The 21,312-nt window shown below is 42.8% G+C and overlaps 1 pseudogene; it reads left to right on the top strand.

The window, feature by feature from the left end:
• Nucleotides 1-799: 799 nt before the first annotated feature.
• On the top strand, nt 800-20,536 carry LOC144368330 (putative ribosome biogenesis protein RLP24 pseudogene; annotated as a pseudogene).
• The last annotated feature ends 776 nt before the right edge of the window (nt 20,537-21,312 follow it).

The following is a 21,312-nucleotide window of genomic DNA, read 5'->3' as shown; positions in this document are numbered from 1 at the left end:
GTTGCATGGTAATTTTAGGCTTATAAAAATAACATACTGGAGAATATTTATATCATTTAATGTTCTATAACTGGGTCTATTATCAATAAGATATATAAAGTTTTATGTTACTTTTTACAACACTGAGGTACAATTTAAATGTATTTTTTAAATTAATGAGAGCCTTATCTACATAAAGGTTAATATTATAAAACACAAGAACATTTTTCTATTTTTCTAAATAAGGCTAAAAGCTTTCAGCCTTTCTTTATTTCATGTTTTAGATGTGCTATCATATTGTGTTAGTTTTTACTCTAATAAACTTAAACAATTATTTATATATAAAATTTATAATATAATATTTAAAAAATAAATAAATAAAAAATAAAATAAACTTTAAAACTACAACACTTTACTTAATTTATAAAGATAGCCCTACTTACCTAAGATAAGACTCTATGTCCTATCTGACTACATGTAAAAATAACAACAAAATTAGTAGGCCAAATTTCAGTATATTTTACTCATATTAAAGCACATTCTACACTGCCAGGACCATTAACTAGAAAAAATCAAAATATTGATTAACTATTATTCCCCTTACAAAAGGCTCATCTAGAATATACTTTACTTCATACAAACACTAAAGGACTTTATAATAAATACAAAATAACTGTTCATCATGTGCTAGGCCACATCAGTCATGGCCCCAAGGTGCCTTCAGTCATGATCCCTTCCCAGGTGGGTTCCAAGTTTACAGTTAGAGTTACTTCATTTTGGACATAGCCCCCAGGGGTCCCCAGCCACAGAATCTCCCTGTATGGGTCCCAAGGAGAAGGAGGCTTTTGTCACCACAGTCAGTCCCAAGGTGTCCAGAGCCATGGTCTTCCCTGGTGGACCACAAGGGTGAGAATTAGGGTGGGCTTTGAGGGTTAGGGTTACCACCCTAAAAAAATCACTGTGGACATAGACTCCAGGTATCCCCAGCCATGGAATCTCCCCTGGTGAGTACTGAGAAGGAAGTTTGCTGTGGGCACAGGACACCCATCCCTGGCAGAAAGATGATTCAAGGGGATCAGAAAAAGTCACTCTGAGCACTCCCTGCTGGCCACATGTCAACACATGCCTCCATGTTGCCAGCCATTACACTCCTGATGTGCACCAGGGAAAGTGAAGGTGAGTTTGCAGAGCACACATGTACAAGAATGTTCACAGGAGCCTTCATTGAAATACCCTAACCACTAACATGCAAATATCATCCATAGAAGGGCAGGAAAACAACTTTCATCCACCCACAGAGACCCAGGTGGCTCTGAAGCATCTGTCTCACCCTGGCAAAGTGACTTCATCTGTGTTCTAATAATCAGACTGTCTCAGCAAGCAAAGCATGTGATGTGGTGGCTGCTGCTCCTTCCTCATATATTAGAGTCTGTAAACAAGTCAGGATGGTGCCTGGCATTTTGCCAGAGAAATGTTAGAGTCCGTAAACAAGTCTGGATGGCACCTGGCAAAATGCCAGAGGGAGTGGTTTGTGAAGTAACGCCAGCGAGCCATTAAGTGTGGAGATTTCTTATTGGTTGACTGATGTATCTAGTTTATGCTAATTAAGATAAGCTGTGTGGAATGTATAAATACCTCTGTTGTCCTACAATAAATGGCTCCCACTCCTGCTGTATCAATCTACACAAGTTCCTTGTCACCCCCCAGTTATTTTGCCCAGCCAGCTGGGCTGCGGCACTCACATATTCCCTAATTCTGTTCTCACTGAGCACCTGCCTTGGGTCCCCAGATCTTCAGCTTCAGGATTAGGGAGACCCCTCTATTCCAGGGACCTAGTCCCTGGTGGTCTCTAGTGGAGATAGAACAAGTGTGGTGGTGATCCCCTCTGCACCAGAGAACCCCAGATTACCACATAACATTCCTCCACCCCACCCCCTGTCTCTGCAACCCTCAGCCTGTTTCCCCAGCCTGTAGACCTTCATCATAATTTCTCCACAGAGGACCCCAGACCACCTCACTCCAGTGTCCACCTTGTTTCTGTGGTCTCCTAACTGTTCCCCACATCTTTGAGGTCTTGGTCTATCTCTCTAAAGAGGACCACAGATTATGCCATCACACTGTCCACCCAGAGTCCTTGGTCATCTCTGCTGCATCTTCAACACTCCATAGCTTTGATGTCATCAACAGCAGATTCTCACCTAGACTGTTCAAGACCCTCCCAAATATGTTCAGAACTACAAGTTGGAATATAAAATCAGGATCTTGATGCTGCTCAGAAATGGAGCAGAATTTATCTGAGAAATTAAATGCCAGGAAGAGGCTTCTGGGGCAAGGATGATCTCAGGAGGGAGTAAGCCCTGCACACCATCTGAAAGATGGGGTGCCCAAATCTGATCTGATGTTTGGGGTGTTCTTTCATTTGAAAGCAAAACTGATATTTTAAAAGATGTAGGCTGGAGGGACTATTAGAGTTTTCAGAGATCCTTGAGAGGACTTCATAGGCATATTCTGAGATGGTAAGTCTATAAATTGGTCAATAGCCAACCTCATGTCCTGAATAAATGCTTATCTAGGCTATGGCTCTTGGGATCTACCTGGTGAACATAAATCAGAAGGCTGTGGTGGGAGCTCTATCACCAGAAAGCTGCCCACCTCTGCCACCTCATTACTTGGGGCTGGACCCTCCTCCAGACACACTCTAGTGATTGCTGCTGCATGGGCAGGTAAATCCTGTAAGCAAAGAAATTCCACAACCCACTAAAGAGAGAAGGGAGCACAGTCCACATGTGGTACAACATGGCCTCAATAGGGAGGCAGACACAGAATCCAGCCCAGCCAGCACAGGCCACCTGAGCCAAGTTTATCACCCCTATGCCTCAGACTCCCTCTCTACACAATGGTCTCCAAATAAGGAAGGAGGGAAACTGAGGAGGAGAGATGGCCCCACTTCTGAGGGAATAACAGCACCTGGCAGACAGTGGCCTTGAAATTGTGTCTTTTCCAGGAGATCTGTGTTGAAAATGCTATAGGCCTGGGGATTCTGGCTCTGTAGAGTAGGATTTGGGGTCATCTGGCATTAATGGTTGTGGTTGAGTGGGACAGGTTCCATTGGCTTTAATGGCTCAGCAATTGGTAGGTTTGGGGATGATGACCAAATCTGAGGGTAACAGCAGACTCCTTGTCTGGTTCTGATCCTGCAGAAATGAAGCTTCATCTCATTCACTCAAATATCCTTCAGTAGGAAACAGGGTCCTTGGTCAGCTGTTCCCTGTGAAGAACTCATCTGAGGTGCAGCTGGCCCTATCACCCCTCATTCACTACATGGTAAGAGCCTCCAAGACTCTGCTTCTCCTCATGTCAGTGATCTCCCTTCTGTCATCCTATGTCACTCTTCTATCCTCTCTTGACTACTTGAATTAACTTGTCTCAAAGTAACACTTCCTATAGTCCATCCTGACCCTGATTATCATTGCTTCACTCTCTTTGTACCTCAATGTCACCCTCAATCTCTCCTAGAAGCACAGTGGGCACCTGCCCCCAGCTTCCCTCAATCCCTCTTTACCCTTCATTCTCCTTGCACCCCAATGCTAGGGAGTTCCCAATGCTCCAAGGATCCCCCACAATAAGCAGGCATATCACAGACAACATTACCCATAATCTGAAGTGGTAGAGGCTGTAGGATCCCATGTAGAAATCAGCAAAGGGCAAATATTAACCCGAACCTAGTGCTTGCACTAATCCTAGCCCTAACGCTAACTGCTCAGAATCCTCAGGGTACCAATGCAAGCACAAGACCTTCAGCTTCATGTGACTACTAGAAGAGATGTGTGGGAAAAACTCAGAACTATGTTAACCACAATGACAAAGGGCAGAAGTCAATGGGGCCTTCCCCTTGCAGTGAAGGGGTGAAATGAAGGACTACATTATCCACATTCCCAAAAGGAAAGAATCTCCTAGGATTACCTACAGTGAGTGGGCTAATAATAGGACTTCATTACCCACAACTCTAAATCATGATCCCTAGGAGATAATTGGCAAAATGCTAAACTTTGCTGCATACCTTTAATCCTAGTGGTTTGGGAGGCTGAGGCTGAAGGATCACAATTTCAAAGCTGGTCTTAGCAACTTAGCGAGGCCCTAAGCAACTTAACAAGACCCTGTCTCAAAATTTAAAAAAATTAAAATGTTGGAGATGTGGCTCAGTGCTTAAGCACACCTGGGTTCAAACCCCAGTACCAAAACAAACAAAAACTAAACCTACCATAGCCCTAATTCTGATCCTACTCTACTCAGAATCCTCAGGGCACCAGGGTATGTGGCTTTCAGCTTCCATGGGACTCCTGACAAGAGGTGAGATGGCAAAACTCAGATCTATATTACCCAGGATGCCAACTGATGGAAGTAACCAGTGCTTCCCCTTCCCTGAGCAGTGAGCAGACAAAATGAAGGACAATATTGTCCACATTCCCAAGGGGAAAGAATCTCCTCAGATCACTCACAGTGATTTTGCTAATGACAGGACTACATTACCCACAATCCTAAGTGGCAGAAGCAGCCAGGATTCCAGCATACAACTTACCAAAGCTAAACCTACCATAACCTTTGCCCTGACTTTATCATGCTTATGCAGAGTAAGTATGAGGCTTTCAGCTTCCATGGGACTCCTGGCAGAGGTGAGTGTGCAAAACTCAGAACTACATTATCCAGACCCTAATTGGCAGAAGCAGCCAAGATCCCCAAAAGACAGCTAGCAAAATGTTAACCCTACTCCAGGCTTTGTCCTAATATTAATCCTAACACTAACACTGCTGAGGATCCTCAGGTTACCGGGGTGAGCATAAGACCTTCAGCTTCCATGAGACTCTCAGAAAAGGTGAGCAGGCAAAACTCAGAACTGTTACACACAATACCAAGAAGCAGACATCTCCTGTTAGTTAGCAGGCAAAACACGGGACTACATTGCCCACAATTCTAAGTGTCTGAAACTTATAGGAACCCCAGCAGACAGCAGGCAAACTGCTAACTTTAACCCTAGGCTTTGCAATAACCCTCTCTCTAACAGTGCTCAGAATCCTCAGGGTACTGGGACAAACAGTTTCCATGTAACTGCAGGCAAAAATACGTAGGCAAACCATGGAACTGCACTATCCTAGGGGGATGAAAGCTCTTGGGTCCCCTACATTGAGCAGGCAAACCATGGGACTATATTATCCACAGTCCTAATCCTGGGACTACATCATCCACAATCCTGGCAAGAGGGAGCTTCAAGGGGTCAGGAAAAGTGACTCCAGTTGCTCCCTGCTCGTCACTGTGGGCAGTGCAAGATACTCACCACTCATGGTTCAGTGGTGACCCTCAGCCCCCTTGTGGCAATCCTAGTGAAGTTCTGGAAATCATTGTTTAGATTATTCTAGGTCATGATTTTAGAAATTAAGCAGAAATACAGCTCAGACTCCCATGCCTTGATCAGAATGGATGGAGATATCAAGAAGAAAAGTATAATGCCAATATATAAAGGTTCTTTGATTTCCTATGTACCAGCAATAATACTTAGGAAACAATAGACTTTGAAAACTACAATAAAAATAAAGCATTTCCATTTATAATAGCATCCTCCAAAACTGAAGTCCTTAAATATGTATTTTTTAGTTTTATATGGACATAATACCTTTATATTATTTGCTTATTTATATGTGGTGCTGAGAATCAAACCCAGGGCCTCACATCTGTGAGGCAAGTGCTCTACTACTGAACCACAACCCCAGTCCCTTAAATATGTTGTAAAGTACAATTATACTTCCAGAAAAACTTAAAACACAATAGAAAGAAATAAAATTAACCAACATCACCCTGATTCCGAAACCAGACAAAGACACTTCAAAGAAAGAAAACTACAGACCAATATCTCTAATGAACCTTGACGCAAAAATCCTCAATAAAATTCTGGCGAATCGGATTCAAATACATATCAAAAAAATTATACACCATGATCAAGTAGGATTCATCCCTGGGATGCAAGGCTGGTTCAATATACGGAAATCAATAAATGTTATTCACCACATCAATAGACTTAAAAATAAGAACCATATGATCATCTCGATAGATGCAGAAAAAGCATTCGACAAAGTACAGCATCCCTTTATGTTCAAAACTCTAGAAAAATTAGGGATAACAGGAACATACCTCAACATTGTAAAAGCAATCTACGATAAGCCACAGGCCAGCATCATTCTGAATGGAGAAAAATTGAAGGCATTCCCTCTAAGATCTGGTACAAGACAGGGATGCCCTCTCTCACCACTTCTGTTCAACATAGTCCTCGAAACACTGGCCAGAGCAATTAGACAGATGAAAGAAATTAAAGGCATAAAAATAGGAAAAGAAGAACTTAAATTATCATTATTTGCAGATGATATGATTCTATACCTAGCAGACCCAAAAGGGTCTACAAAGAAGCTATTAGAGCTAATAAATGAATTCAGCAAAGTGGCAGGATATAAGATCAACACGCATAAATCAAAGGCATTCCTGTATATCAGCGACAAATCCTCTGAAACGGAAATGAAGACAACTACTCCATTCACAATATCCCCCCAAAAAATAAAATACTTGAGAATCAACCTAATAAAAGAGGTGAAAGATTTATATAATGAAAATTACAGAACCCTAAAGAAAGATATAGAAGAAGACCTTAGAAGATGGAAAAATATACCCTGCTCATGGATAGGCAGAACTAACATCATCAAAATGGCAATATTACCAAAAGTTCTCTATAAGTTCAATGCAATGCCAATCAAAATCCCAACAGCTTTTCTTGTAGAAATAGATAAAAGAATCATGAAATTCAAATGGAATAAATAATAAAAGACCCAGAGTAGCAAAAACAATGCTAAGCAGGAAGTGTGAATCAGGCGGTATAGCGATACCAGACTTCAAACTATACTACAGAGCAATAGTAACAAAAACAGCATGGTACTGGTACCAAAACAGGCGGGTGGACAAATGGTACAGAATAGAGGATACAGTAACCAATCCACAAAACTACAACTATCTTATATTTGATAAAGGGGCTAAAAGCATGCAATGGAGGAAGGATAGCATCTTCAACAAATGGTGCTGGGAAAACTGGAAATCCATTTGCATCAAAATGAATCTGAATCCCTATCTCTCGCCATGCACAAAAGTTAACTCAAAATGGATCAAGGAGCTTGATATTAAATCAGAGACATGGCATCTGATAGAAGAAAAAGTTGGTTATGATCTACATACTGTGGGATCGGGCCCCAAATTCCTCAATAGGACACCCATAGCGCAAGAGTTAACAACTAGAATCAACAAATGGGACTTACTCAAACTAAAAAGTTTTTTCTCAGCAAAAGAAACAATAAGAGAGATAAACAGGGAGCCTACATCCTGGGAACAAATCTTTAATCCACACACTTCAGATAGAGCCCTAATAACCAGAATATACAAAGAACTCAAAAAATTAGACAATAAGATAACAAATAACCCAATCAATAAATGGGCCAAGGACCTGAACAGACACTTCTCAGAGGAGGACATACAATCAATTAATAAGTACATAAAAAAAATGCTCACTATCGCTAGCAGTCAGAGAAATGCAAATCAAAACTACCCTAAGATACAATCTCACTCCAGTAAGATTGGCAGCCATTAGGAAGTCAAACAACAATAAGTGCTGGAGAGGATGCGGGGAAAAGGGCACTCTTGTTCATTGCTGGTGGGACTGCAAATTGGTGCAGCCAATTTGGAAAGCAGTATGGAGATTTCTTGGAAAGCTGGGAATGGAACCACCATTTGACCCAGCTATTCACCTTCTCGGTCTATTCCCTAAAGACCTAATAAGAGCATGCTACAGGGACACTGCTACATTGATGTTCATAGCAGCACAATTCACTATAGCAAGATTATGGAATCAGCCTAGATGCCCTTTAATAGATGAATGGATAAAAAAATGTGGCATTTATACACAATGGAGTATTACTCTGCATTAAAAAATGACAAAATCATAGAATTTGGAGGGAAATGGATGGCATTAGAGCAGATTATGCTAAGTGAAGCTAGTCAATCTTTAAAAAACAAATACCAAATGACCCCTTTGATATAAGGGGAGTAAACAAGGACAGGGTAGGGACAAAGAGCTTGAGAAGAAGATTTACATTAAACAGGGATGAGAGGTGGGAGGGAAAGGGAGTGAGAAGGGAAATCGCATGGAAATGGAAGGCGATCCTCAGGGTTATACAAAATTACATATAAGAGAAAAGGAGGGGTAAGACAAGATAATATAAATGGAAGAAATGATTTACAGTAGAAGGGGTAGAGAGAGAAAAGGGGAGGGGAGGGGAGGGGAGGGGAGGGGGGATAGTAGAGAATAGGACAGACAGCAGAATACATCAGACACTAGAAAGGCAATATGTCAATCAATGGAAGGGTAACTGATGTGATACAGCAATCTGTATACGGGGTAAAGTTGGGAGTTCATAACCCGCTTGAATCAAACTGTGAAATATGATGTATTAAGAACTATGTAATGTTTTGAACGACCAACAATAAAAAAAAAGAAATAAAATTAAGCATAAATAAGTGCACAGATAGTCCTTGGTCAGGATTGTTAGACTCAATGCAGTTAAGATGGAATTCTCCCAAGCTTGATCTGCTCATTCAGTGTAATACCCAATTCCTAGAAGACTCTCTAAGCCTAGAAGAGATGACACTGACTGCAAGAGGACAAGCCTAAAGAACTCAGTACCTGGATTCCAGAACCATTCATAAAGCTGAATCACTGAATAAAAGGTTGTGCTGTGAAGGAATACACAGAGATGAATGGAAATTAATGGAGAGCACAACCACACCCATGTACATACAGTTCATAAACTCATTATCCTCACAGTATTAAAGTATTTGAAATATGTTGAGAAGATTATGTATCAAAATTCAGGTGTAATTGTATTTGTTGAATTTTGTTAAAGGAACAAAGGCCTTTGATGGAGAAAGGAATTTCTGCTCCAAAGATGGTGATGAGATAATTGAATACAATATGAGGAAGTGGACAAGGGTAAGCTACAAATTACACAGAACTTCACCCACGCAGTCTATAGACTCATATTTAAAGTGTAAAACTGTAAAACTTCTAGATGAAAACATGCCTGACCATATTTCATGATGAGTTTTTAAATACAGTTCCAAAACAAATCCAGAAAAAATTGGTAAACCTTATAAAGATGTTTACTCCATGAAAAATTTATACATAGGAAATAAAAAGACAAGCCACAGAATTGGAGAAATATTTGGAAAGTACATACCTTAAAAAGACTTGTATCTGAAATACACTAAGAAACTTATTAATAAGAAGCACTCCATTTAAAATTGGATGAATATATGGAGACATCTCACCAGAGAAGATGTGCAGATGGCAAAGCTGCATAGGAAATGATGTGAGCACCATTTTTCATGACCAAGGTAACTAAGACACTGAGATGGCACCAAGTGCCTATCAATGGATAAAATCTACATGTTGCAATGTCAATTGTGTGGAAAAATAGGAATTCACATATATTGCTGCTGGAGGGCACAGTATTTCACTGCTTAAGAAAGAGCTTGGCTGGCCTGGGGTTTTGGCTCAGTGGCAGAGTGCTTGCCTAACATGTGTGAGGCACTGGGTTCAATCCTTAGCACCACATATAAATAAATAAAAAATAAATGTACATACACTAAAAAATATTAAAAATAATTATTGACAAAAAAGAAAGAGCTTGGCAGTTTTCCAGAGTTAAACATGGTCTTATCACAGGGCTCAAAATTCATGATCTTAACAATTGACACAACTGTCTCATAAACATCGGTCTGAAAATGTATGTCTAAATGCAGCATGCAGTTACACACAGCAGTTCTGCTCATAGTGGCCAAGTACTCAAGGAATCAGGAGGTGCTCCCATAGGTGAGTGAATAACAGAACTACCAATCATTTGTGCTTTGGAGGCTCTGGGGTCTCTGAACACCCCCAGGCCTCTGTTCTTATCCGCACCTAGATCACCTGACCTGCCCTTACCCTGTGCTCCACAGTGGGGCAAAGAAATCTCACCTGTTTCCACTGGGCCCATACTGACCCTATAGATACAGATGATAAACTCAGGAGAATGCAGGGACAAAGACCCAGGTCTAAATCTTTACCCATAGGAACCTCCTGGGGAAGGACAGCCAGACATGAAGGCAATTGCAGTAGCCCCCAGAACCACACCTACCAGGAAGAACCTGAAGGCAGTTCCTAGGATCCACCTCTGATCAGCTTGGAGGACCTTGTGCTGCACCTTAATTCCCCCAACACAACTTACGCTTGTTTCTTTCCACAGGTAGCAACTGCATTCTGAGCAGGATGATGTTATTTGTTTGGTATTGCATAAAGAGCTGGGCCACTGCCTAGTCTGGAGGCATAACCTCTGAAATTCACTGTTCTAGTTATTCTACAACATAAGTTGGAACATTTAAGCTGAAATAGAGCCCACCATTCCATGCCATGATCTGAAAGAATGGTGCTTAAAAAAAAAACAGACATAAAAAGTAGAGGTCAAGGATTCAAACCTTGACCTCTACTTTTTATGTTTCCAAAGTCCTAGAGTCCAGAAATCCCAGAGATGCACAAACCACCCCCTTGCATCTTCTCCAGCCCCCTATCAGCCATTCACAGTTTGGAACAGCCAAGATGTCCCTGTTAATCTCAGCAGGAAGGGTCCCTCAGGGAGGCATAGAAGAGGATGCTCCACTTGGTCAAGAAATCTCACCTGTGTCCACTGGGCCCATACTGACCCTTTAAGGAGTAAGAGTAATTTGGCTTGGGGCCAAACCTCTCTTCTCAGGAAGACTGAACAAAGCCAGAAGGAGAGATGAGAATGAAGAGACTGGTTGTCAGGACACTAAGAATGGATACTTCTCCCCACAGGGGTTGAGTACAGGGACTGAGGAGGGACCTCCTGCTTTCATGCAGGGCTTCTGATAATTGCATAGAAATACAATTATTAGAGTTTATTTCTCAGGAGGCCCAGTCCCACTCAAGGGTCAGCTTCAGGAACTTTAGTCCATTTCCCCAAAAATGGGCATGATGCAGCTTGCTGAGTCAGGATTTTGACTTTAAGGACTAGCACACTGCCTGATCACCACAGGTCGAAGCAAAATGTCCTCCCACATCCCATGCCTCCAACTGTGCCTCCCTTACACACTTCTCCTTGCTGAGACTCCAGGCCCTTCTGGCTGCAGAAAAGGCAAACACAGGGATGGCTAGGACTCTGCATGTTTCCTGGGAAAGCTGAGGGCTAGCACTCCCCATAGCAGCTGAAGGCAGAGCAGTCACTGCCTCTGCCTCTTGAGTCTGGGGGGAGGGGCTTTCTGGTGGGGGATGCATGAGCTCAGTCCTCCTGAAGCAGGTAAGCAGATGATTGTTCCCCCAAGTCCACACATTCTGCAAATCCCCTGAGCTCAGGAACTCAATATAGTTTGTGCCTTATGTGCAACACTCCACCAAAACAACTGCCTGAGGAAAGCTCAAGGCTTCCAAGAAAACTTACTATGTCCTAACCAACATCTGATGACAGGCCCTCAACCTCCCTTTCTCCAATCATTTACTAGAAAGGATTTACAATTGACAACATGCATCTCTTGTAACTCAGAAGGGACTCTCTCAGAATCTGAGATCCATTCCTTGAAATGTAATCATTTAGCAAGATAAGTCCTCTCTCTCAGTCTCTGTGGGAAGACAGAATTCTTTGACAACTGCCACAAACACAGCTGGCCTAATTGCATTTACAATGACCAAATCTATTTTTTACTTCTCTGACGCCCATGCTCGTACTCTTTCCCATCCCTCACTTCCCCTTTAAAATACCCAAATTACCTCTGCACAGATCATAAAGGAGCTCATGAAGGGAGACCCTCATTGCTATACAAAATTACATATAAGAGGTTGTGAGGGGAATGGGAAAATAAACAAGGAGAGTACTGAGTTACAGTAGATGGGGTAGAGAGAGAAGATGGGAGGGGAGGGGAGGGGGGATAGTAGGGGATAGGAAAGGTAGCAGAATACAACAATTACAAAAAATTAAAAAATAAAAAATAAATAAAAAATTTAAAAAAAGGAGCTCAGGTACTTCCTCTACCATGATTAGTTACCTAATAAAATCTGTTCCCACCACTTTACCTGATGTCTTGTTGAATTTATCTGTGACATCATTGCAAGTGGACATTCAGGAGAGGAGAAAAGGGAGTCAAAGAGACCACCTAAGCTCCAACCTCTGCACTCAGCCCCTCCAAGCACAGATGCAGCCCATGGAGCAGGAAGACAAAGGAACCACATTCAGCAGGTGCACATGACTAAATGCCCAGTCCACAGGGTGCAATGGACTTATCATCTTTGTGCTCAAGGCCTGGGCTGTAGGTAGAAAACAGAAGATTCCACAGAAGCCTCTGGGAAGTGTAATCTTTGAGACAGTTACTTTGCCAAGGACTGTCTCCATTTTAGGATTATGGCCAGTCAACAGTGGCCACTCTCAATTTGAGGAGAATCTACACACAGAAGTGAAGCGCCCAGAAGACTCTAAGAGCTGAAGGCTGCACATCTTCCCTTCCATGCCCCAAGGATTCTGGATAGTACAGTCCATCCTGCCTGTGACCACCTCCCACTCCACTGCCAAGACTCCTTGGATCTGTGGCCCCTGAAGTTTCTGGGTAATGCAGTTCTCCTGTCACTGCCCCCTTCACTGCAGAGGCTCTGGGGAGCTGTGGGTTCCTGAAGATTCTGGGTAGTGCAGTCTGTGGTTTTACCAATGCAGCCCTCACATTCACCTGGACCATGCTCCCCACCTCCAGGAATATGGAGAGTGTAGTCAGTTCTGACCACCAATACCTCCTCCCACCTTCATCTCATAGGAGCTCTGCACCCCTAAGGAAGCTGGGTCATATGCCTCAGTGCTCTACCAATGTAGCCCTCACCACAGAGGCCTCTAGGAGCCACAGAGGCACATTTATCCAGGTACCTACACAGATTCAAGACAGTGGTAGTCCAGTGTCCATGCAGTCCTCACCATGATGGCCTCTGGAAGCTCCTGCCCACTGCTGATTCTGGGTACTGTACTCTTGTTTCCTACCAATGCAGCCCTCACATTCACTTGAACTCTGCGCCCCCTCAGGGGATGTGGAGAGTGTAGTCTGTTCTGCCCATGAAGCCTCCTCCCACCCTCACCTCAAAGGCTCCTAGGAGCTGTGCATCCCTAAGGAAGCTGTGTAGTATGCCTCAGTGCTGTACCAATGTAGCCCTCCACCACAGAGGCCTCTAGGAGACACAGCAGCACATTCATTCCAGCACCTTCACAGATTCTGCACAGTAGCAGTGGTAGTCCAGTGTCTAGGCCGTCCTCACCATGATGGCCTCTGGAAGCTGCTGTCCCCTGGTGATTCTAGGTAGTGTATTCTGGTGTTCTACTAATGCAGGCCTCACACTCACCTGGACTCTACACCCAGGGATTCTGGGGAGTATATTCTGTCATTCTGCCCACTAATTCCTCCTCACCTTCATCCCAAAGGCTCCTGGGTAGTACACTTCAGTGCTCTACAAACATAACCCTCACCATAGAGGCCTCTAGGAAACATAGGAGGCACATTGACCTGGGCACTCCCAGGGATTCTGGACTGTGTTCTGCCCATGCAGGCCCCACCATATGACGTCTGGAAGATTCAGCCCCCAAGGATTCTGGGTAGTGTAGTCTATCATTCTGTCTATTCAGCCCTCAAAGCATAAGGTCTGCAACCCCAGAAGCTCTGTGCCCCAACCATCTACCCAGCTCCCCCTGGGCTCTCCTGGCAGGCATTGAGGGAAGCTACACCCACTACAGGACACCAGTTGGGACTGAGGTGCAGCCTACGAAGTTTGGTCACACAGTGGGTTTCCAGGTGCTGGGGTAGGACCAGGGGCTATGCTGTCAAGGGGTCTGTTGTGGCCTAAGTTCCGAGGAAACCTGCAAACCAGGGTTGTAGAGGGGAAGCTGTGTGGGAAAGGTCATTGACTGGACTCACAGGTCTGGGTGCACACAATCTTGTGACTTATAGTTCTGGACATACAAGACTTGGTGCATGCTGTCCACCATGACAAAAATCCTGGGCACAAAAGGCAGGGTACACATAGTCCACTATGTCTGAGAATCCTGAACACACAGAGCAGAGTGCACACTGTCCACTATGTCTAAAAATCCTGTACACAGAGGTAAAGGTGCACACTGTCCACCTTGACTGAGAGTCTTGGACACATGGGTCTGGGTGCACACAATCCTGTGACTGAGAGTCCCGGACACACAAGGCTGGGTGAACACTGTCCACTATGTCTGACAGTCCTGAACACCTGACCAAGTACACATAGTTCACTGTGACTGTGAGAACTTACACACAGGAAGGATGCATACTATCCACTATGACTGAGAGTACTGGGCATGTAGGACCAGGTACACACAGTCCACTGCAACTGAGAGTCCTGGCCAGAGAGGACTGAGTGCTCACTGTCCACTGTGACTGAAAGTCCTGAAAACAGAGGGCTGGTGCATACAGTGCACTGTGACTGAGAATCCTGAGCACTGGACCAGGTACACACAGTCCACTATGACAGAATCCTATACATACAAAGCTGGGTGCAAAATATCCACTATGATGGGTCCTGAACACAGAAACAGGTGCATGCTGTCCACTGTGACCCAGTCCTGAACATAGAATCAAGAGTACATTGTCCACTATCATGGAATCTTGGACCCAGTCCTAAGTGGAGATCATCCACTCTAGCTGATAGTCCAGAACATACGCCTGGGTTCAGTGAGGTTTCTGGACCCCCAGGCCTGAAGTGATCACTCTTAGGTGTAAGTTGTTCATGCTCACAGCAGCACTTCCCTCCAATTCCATGTGATGAGGACACCTTCATGAAAGTAAACAGAGTGAAGGGATGCCTCAGAGATCTCTAGAAGCAGCATCCTGGGCAGTGACCATTGTCCTCCCTCCATCCTCCTGGCCTGTTATCCTTCTGAACCTGAATTTTAGACCTCAGGCCATTACCTGCCTGTGCCTGCAGTGGCCATGCTGTGGCCAGCCTCGGGATTCAGCAGGGTTATGTGGGGCCTCAGCCTGGAGAGCCCAAGTATCCTAGAGAAACCAGTGGAAGGATACACCCTCTGCAAGGACAGGCAATGCCTGATTTCTGTAGGTACGATGTGCACCTCCTGTGCTCCAGCTGTCAGCTGATAGATGTCTGGGTAGCTGCAGGTAACCAGAGTGAGTTAAGACAGGCAAAGGAAGAGAGCTGGAGGCCAAGCTCTCATTTTTCTCTTGAATCTTCAAAAGTTTGCAGGAAGGCACTTTGGTAGAAAAATTAGAGAAAAGCCATTTTACTTAGAGGTTTTGAGGTTTGTAACACAATTCACATCCATGAGTACAGCATGTGGGGTTTATTAAAATGTAATAGGAGATCAAATAGGACAGAGACAGGAGCAACAGCAGGTTGATACTGGACAAGGTGGACAAACACAGGGTCTCCTAAGCATCTCAGCTTTGCTAACCTCTGCAGCTTCCCTTCTGGAGTGCCTCAAGACCCATACTGACTAGGGCTCCAGCTGTCACTTGTGTGCTCCCCACGTGTATCAGGAAATACAGAGAGCAGTAGGGGTCCAAGGCATCCCTTCTGTCTTCTCCATAGAAATCCTACAGCCCTTTACTCAAAGCTGAGTTGGGTGACCACACCAGAACCGTAATCTTAGATGGGAGTGTGGCTACTCCCAGCACATTGCTGGTCTCTTGTGGCAAAGCAGGAGGGAATGAGCCTTGAGATGATTTCATAAGTTGCTGTCCCACCCACCAACCCATGAGGACTAAGACCATCTATTGATGAACTCCTGGTTCACAGGTCAGTCCTTCCTGCTCAGGAAATCATGCTCTCCTACCTTAGGTATCCACCTTCCCATCCAACTTGCTTGCAAAGCAGTGGCCACAAAAGTACTGTGAATCATTGGTTTTTGACTTGTTATTTAAAAATTTATCTTGGCTATGTTATGACTTAGATATGAGGTATCCCCCAAAAGCTTGTGTGTGAAGCAATGCTAGAAGTTTCATCAGTGAATAATTAGATTATGAGTTTTTACCTAACTAATGAACTAATCTACTGATGGATTTACTGGGTGGTAACTGTAGAAAGGCTGGAGGAGGTAGGTCACTCGGTATGTATTTTGGGGGTTTATATTTTATTCTTGATTAGCAGAACCCTCTCTGCTTCCTATTGCCAATTTCTGAGATGCTTTCTTCCACTGTGCCTTTCCATCATGATATTCCACCTCATCTCAGGCTCAGAGCTATGGAGCATGATAACCTTGGACTGAACCTCTAAAACCATGAGCCAAAATAAATGTTTCCTCCTTTCATTGTTGTTGTCAGGTCTTTGGGTCACAGTGAGGGAAAAAAATGACTGAAACAGGTACTAGTACAGATACTCATGTGGGTGAAGGATCATTCTCAGCCAGCTAGTCCCATCCCCAAGTCATCCAGTTCCTGTCCTGATCCCTGATGGAAGCCCTTTCTTACTTGTAAACTCACCACTGAGTCCCCAGCCAGCCTCAGCTCCATGTGCAACCCAACTACCTAGGATTCAGTCCCCACTTTCTATGGGTCCAGGTCATCAGATGAGGTATCAGAGGGAAGATGTTTCCAGGATCTGAAAGCATTTTCAATCACCATGGAAATCCCAGGGTGAAACTTTGATGGCCTGGGCACATTTGGAAATGAAGCTGAATCTTGTGACTAGGGAGACTTCCTCAGTTGATAATTGGGTGGCTGGTCCCTACAACTAGAAACAGCAGGTCCCAAGGAAAGAGGGTCCTGGGAGGTCAGGCCTTAGGCTGTCCCACAGATAATCTGGGCATGCTCATAGGCAGGTTTTCACCCCTATAGCCAAATTTTACAAATGCAAAATGTCTCAGGGATGGAGAAGGAGTCAGGAACTGAAGGAAAAGAAAGAGCCTTGGAAAGACTCCTGAGCAGAGACTCAGGAGAGGTAACTTGAGGGAGTCCCCAAAGATTTGAGTCACTTGTGTTGATATTCCAGGGAACTCAATGTAACCCATCCAGAGCCAGGGGACAAGAAATGGGATGTTCAGGGCTGGGTGAGTAGGGCACCCTTGCTTCTCCTGCTTCTGTTTTCTCCTCATGCCAAGCTTCATCCAGAAGAATACCCAGATCTCAACATAAGCTTCAATGTATCTTTTATAGAAGAAGATCGTAGGGAGGAGCTGACCCTGCACCAGAGCTCAGAATTAGGGGTCACAGATCAGCAGAGGCCAACCATGCTTAAGTCCCTATCAGTCACAGGACTACAAGATATAGAAAGCACCAGAACTCCAGAACATTTGCCTCACAGCCATTGGTGTTTTGTAGCATGTGATGTGGGATTTAATCCCTCTGATTCAATGAGGGAGAGGGAGAGGAAGAGGGAGTGCTATGGATATAATATTAGTGTTAAAGACCACAGAGAGGGAGAGAGAGAGGGAGAGGGAAGGAGGGAGGGAGAAAAGGAGGGAGGGAAACCAGGTAAACACTGAGTTGGCAAAGGCATGACAACAAGGTAGTTAGTAAGTGACATTTTTGAATACTTGAACAAAAGCATACACTTACAAAAGTAGTATTTATAGTATCTGAGGAAAGTACTAAGAGTCAACCCTGAAGAAGTAAGCAGCTTGGCCTTTTGAATGCAATAGAACACAAATGAAGAAAATCAAACATTGATGAAGAATCTGGATAACTTATGTTTTAGAATTTAAAGAATTAAATGTAAAGGAAATACCTAAAAAGCCAATTATATGGACAAGTCATTAGAAGACATGGAGAATCCTTAACAACTTCTAGAATAGGTCAGAGTCTCAGGAACACAGTTGAGGTTGGCTGAGCATCCTTTGGAAGGACAGTTTTGTCAAGAGAAGAGGTGGTGAAGGGCTACACAGTAACCTGTAAGATATTATTGTCAAGGGTTACACAGGGGGCTGAGAAAGGAGGTGGTAGAGGGATATATAGGAGATGAGAGCAGTTGGTGAAGGAAAACACAGGAGTTGAGAGGTGTTGGTGGAAGGCTACAGAGGATGGGATGAGAAGAGATGGTGGAGTGCTACAAAGAAGCAGTGAGAGGAGAAGGTCAAGGGCTACACATGAGCCCTTGAGAGGAGGTGACAAGAGAGTACACAGGAGGGGATAAAAGTAAGTGGTAGAGAGCTAAATGGGGAGATTAGAGGAGAAAGTGGAGGGCTACATAGAAAGCTGAGAGGAAGTAGTGAAGGGTTAGACGGGTAGAGATGAAAGGTGCTGGTGGGGTGTTACACAGGACGATATAAGAGGAGAAGGTTGAGAGCTACACAGGATCAGTAAAAGGAAACAGAGGAGGGCACACCAAAAGCCATGTGGGATGTGATACAGGGCTACACAGAAAATTGATAAGTGATATAGAGCCATAGAGCCAGTTATCAGAGGTGGTAGTCAATGTTAACACAGTATGGAGGATAGTATCTCAGGGTTCTGAATTCTAAGGAAGTCTTGGTTTGACCCTTATCCTTACCCCTCTTATCTATTCATAACTCTAAAACACTAACATTATTTCCTGTCTCCTAGCTTTTACCTCACCCTAGAAATCCTAAATCTAAGCCCACAAACCATGTGCTTCTGTTTAACATCTACTCTGTAAACCACCCCCACCTATTCTGTACCCAACATCTGACCACAAACCAGACCATAAATTTTCTCAGGCTCAACCCCAACCATAATTCCCACCCTAACCCTAATGTTCACCATATAATTTTGGTTTTCTGATTTTGACCTTGAGAAGGGCCTAGGCAGGCTTCAGCCTAGCTGACATTGAGAAGGGGATGGTTTCAATGTGGATGACATTTGAAGGCAGGCCTCATTCCTCCATCCAGGGCTGGTTGGTTACATCTGCTCTATTCTTGGAATGTATTCTTTTGGAGCAGGTTGGAGAGATCCTGATTTGCTCAAATGTGAATTTGACCTGAAACAATCAAGCCACTTTTCCCACAGTGATTGTGAATATTGCATCTAAGTGTCACCTCAACCTTTTACTGGGACATTTTCATATCCTGTTAATGGTATTAAAACAGGCTCTCAGCATTCAGATAGCTTCTCTGGGGCAAATGCTGGTAAGTAGGCAAATCCCAAACCCCACTCCCAGCTCCTTTACCATATCTAAGACAAGGAAGGAGGGATCTCCACCACCTTTACCATATCTAAGGCAAGGAAGGAGGGATCTCAGTCATTGACAGGGACAGTGTTCTCTGAGGCAGATGTTGCTTCTGGGGATGGGATACTGTCCCAGGAGCAGCTGAAGTGTAATGAAGCGGGGTGAGGGGGCATTTACAAGGTTTAGTATAAATGTCATATTAATATTCAAGGCTTACATGGCAGCTATTATATTAGTTTTATAAGATATGGTAGGATATTATATTAGAATAAAAGGCCACAAGGCAGTTGTTATTTCTGTTTCAGAGGCCACATTATTACTATTATATTAATATTAAGCACACATAACAGCCTATTATATTAGCTTTAGTTGCTGTATTATGGATATTACAGTAGTATTAAAGACCACAGTGCAAGTATTATACTAGTTTTGGATGCTATAGTATTAACATCATCTTAGTATTTAAGGTCACAGGGCTGCTATTATATTAGTAATATATACTATAGCATGTTTAATGTTAAAGGCCACAGGGAAACTATTATATAATTTTTAAATACTATAGTATGGATATCACATTAGTATTCATTTCCACAGGGAAGCTATTATATTAGTTTCAGATGGAGTGCTATGGATATAATATTAGTGTTAAAGGCCACAGGTCAGCTTTTATATTAGTTTTAGATGACATGTTTGGATATCATAATAGTATTGGAGACCAAGGGCATATATTACATTAGTTTAAGATGTAATAACATGATATCACTTCCTTCCCAGATTATAATCTGGATGGTGGGGTCCCACACAGGTTCAACATACATATCAAGAAGTGTTATTTCTGTTCAGGGCCCATCTACCCTGTCCATGGCATGATGTTCATCTTCAATTATTGCAAGGTATTTAGATTCTGTAAATCCAAATGTCCTAAGAACTTTAAAAAGAAGCATAATCCTCACAAGGCCAGGTGGACTAAAGCATTCAGGAAAGCAGCTGATAAAGAGCTTACAGTGGATAATTCATTTGAATTTGAAAAATGTGGAAATGAACCTGTCAAATGCCAGTGAGAACTATGGAATAAAACTATTGATGCAATGAAGAGAGTTGAAGAGATCATACAGAAACACCAAGCTAAATTTATAATGAACAGATTGAAGAAAAATTGAGCTATAGAAAGTTCAGGACATTAAAGAAGTCAAGCAAAACTTCCATCTTATCTGAACCCCTCTTGCAGGGAAAGGAAAGAAGCTGGAAGAAAAAATGGTGCAGCAGTTATAACAGGATGTGGACATGTGAACATGTTTCTTAAAAATCTTGCTCTCTGTAACCATTTCTATATGTACATTTGAAAATCTCCTTTGGAGACATAGAATTTAATTCTAAGTTATTGATTTTTATATAAGGCCACTGAAGTGAAAGATGATTACAAATACTTTTCCCCTACATTGCTATCTGCAAAGCATCAGATTTGGATGTTAGATTGCACCTCAATGTAACATCTTTATTGATAGATGTGCTTATGTAAATCATGAAAATTCTGTTTATAAATGCACAAGTGGATTGTGGACAGAATAATGGCACTAGGCAGCATTTATGTAGTAACTAATTACAAAAATTTATGGCCAGTAATATATAAAATAAAATTTTCTTTGTATTAAAAAATAAAGATGCAGGGGTTGGGGTTGTAGCTCAGTAATACAGCGCTTGCCCAGCATGTGTAAAGCATTGGGTTTGATTCTCAGCACTGCATATAAATAGATATAATAAAGGTACACTGATAACAACAAAAAAATTTTAAAAGATGAAATAATATGAATATTACATTAGGTTAAAGGCAACAGGGATATTCTTATTATTTTTAGATGCTAAAGTATGGATATTACATTAATATTAAAGATGATAAAGACCATAGAAAGCCTCTATTTTATTAGTTAGGGTACTATATTATGAACATTACATTAGTATTAAAGGCCACAGTGCAGTTTTTATATTAGCTTGAGATGCTGTAGTATGAATATCATTTTACTACAAAAAGGTACATGGAATTATCATATTGATTTTGGATAATATAA

The sequence above is a fragment of the Ictidomys tridecemlineatus genome, chromosome 2, assembly GCF_052094955.1.
Source record: "Ictidomys tridecemlineatus isolate mIctTri1 chromosome 2, mIctTri1.hap1, whole genome shotgun sequence".
NCBI classification, from domain to species: domain Eukaryota; kingdom Metazoa; phylum Chordata; class Mammalia; order Rodentia; family Sciuridae; genus Ictidomys; species Ictidomys tridecemlineatus.
This window is presented reverse-complemented; position numbering and strand designations above follow the sequence as displayed.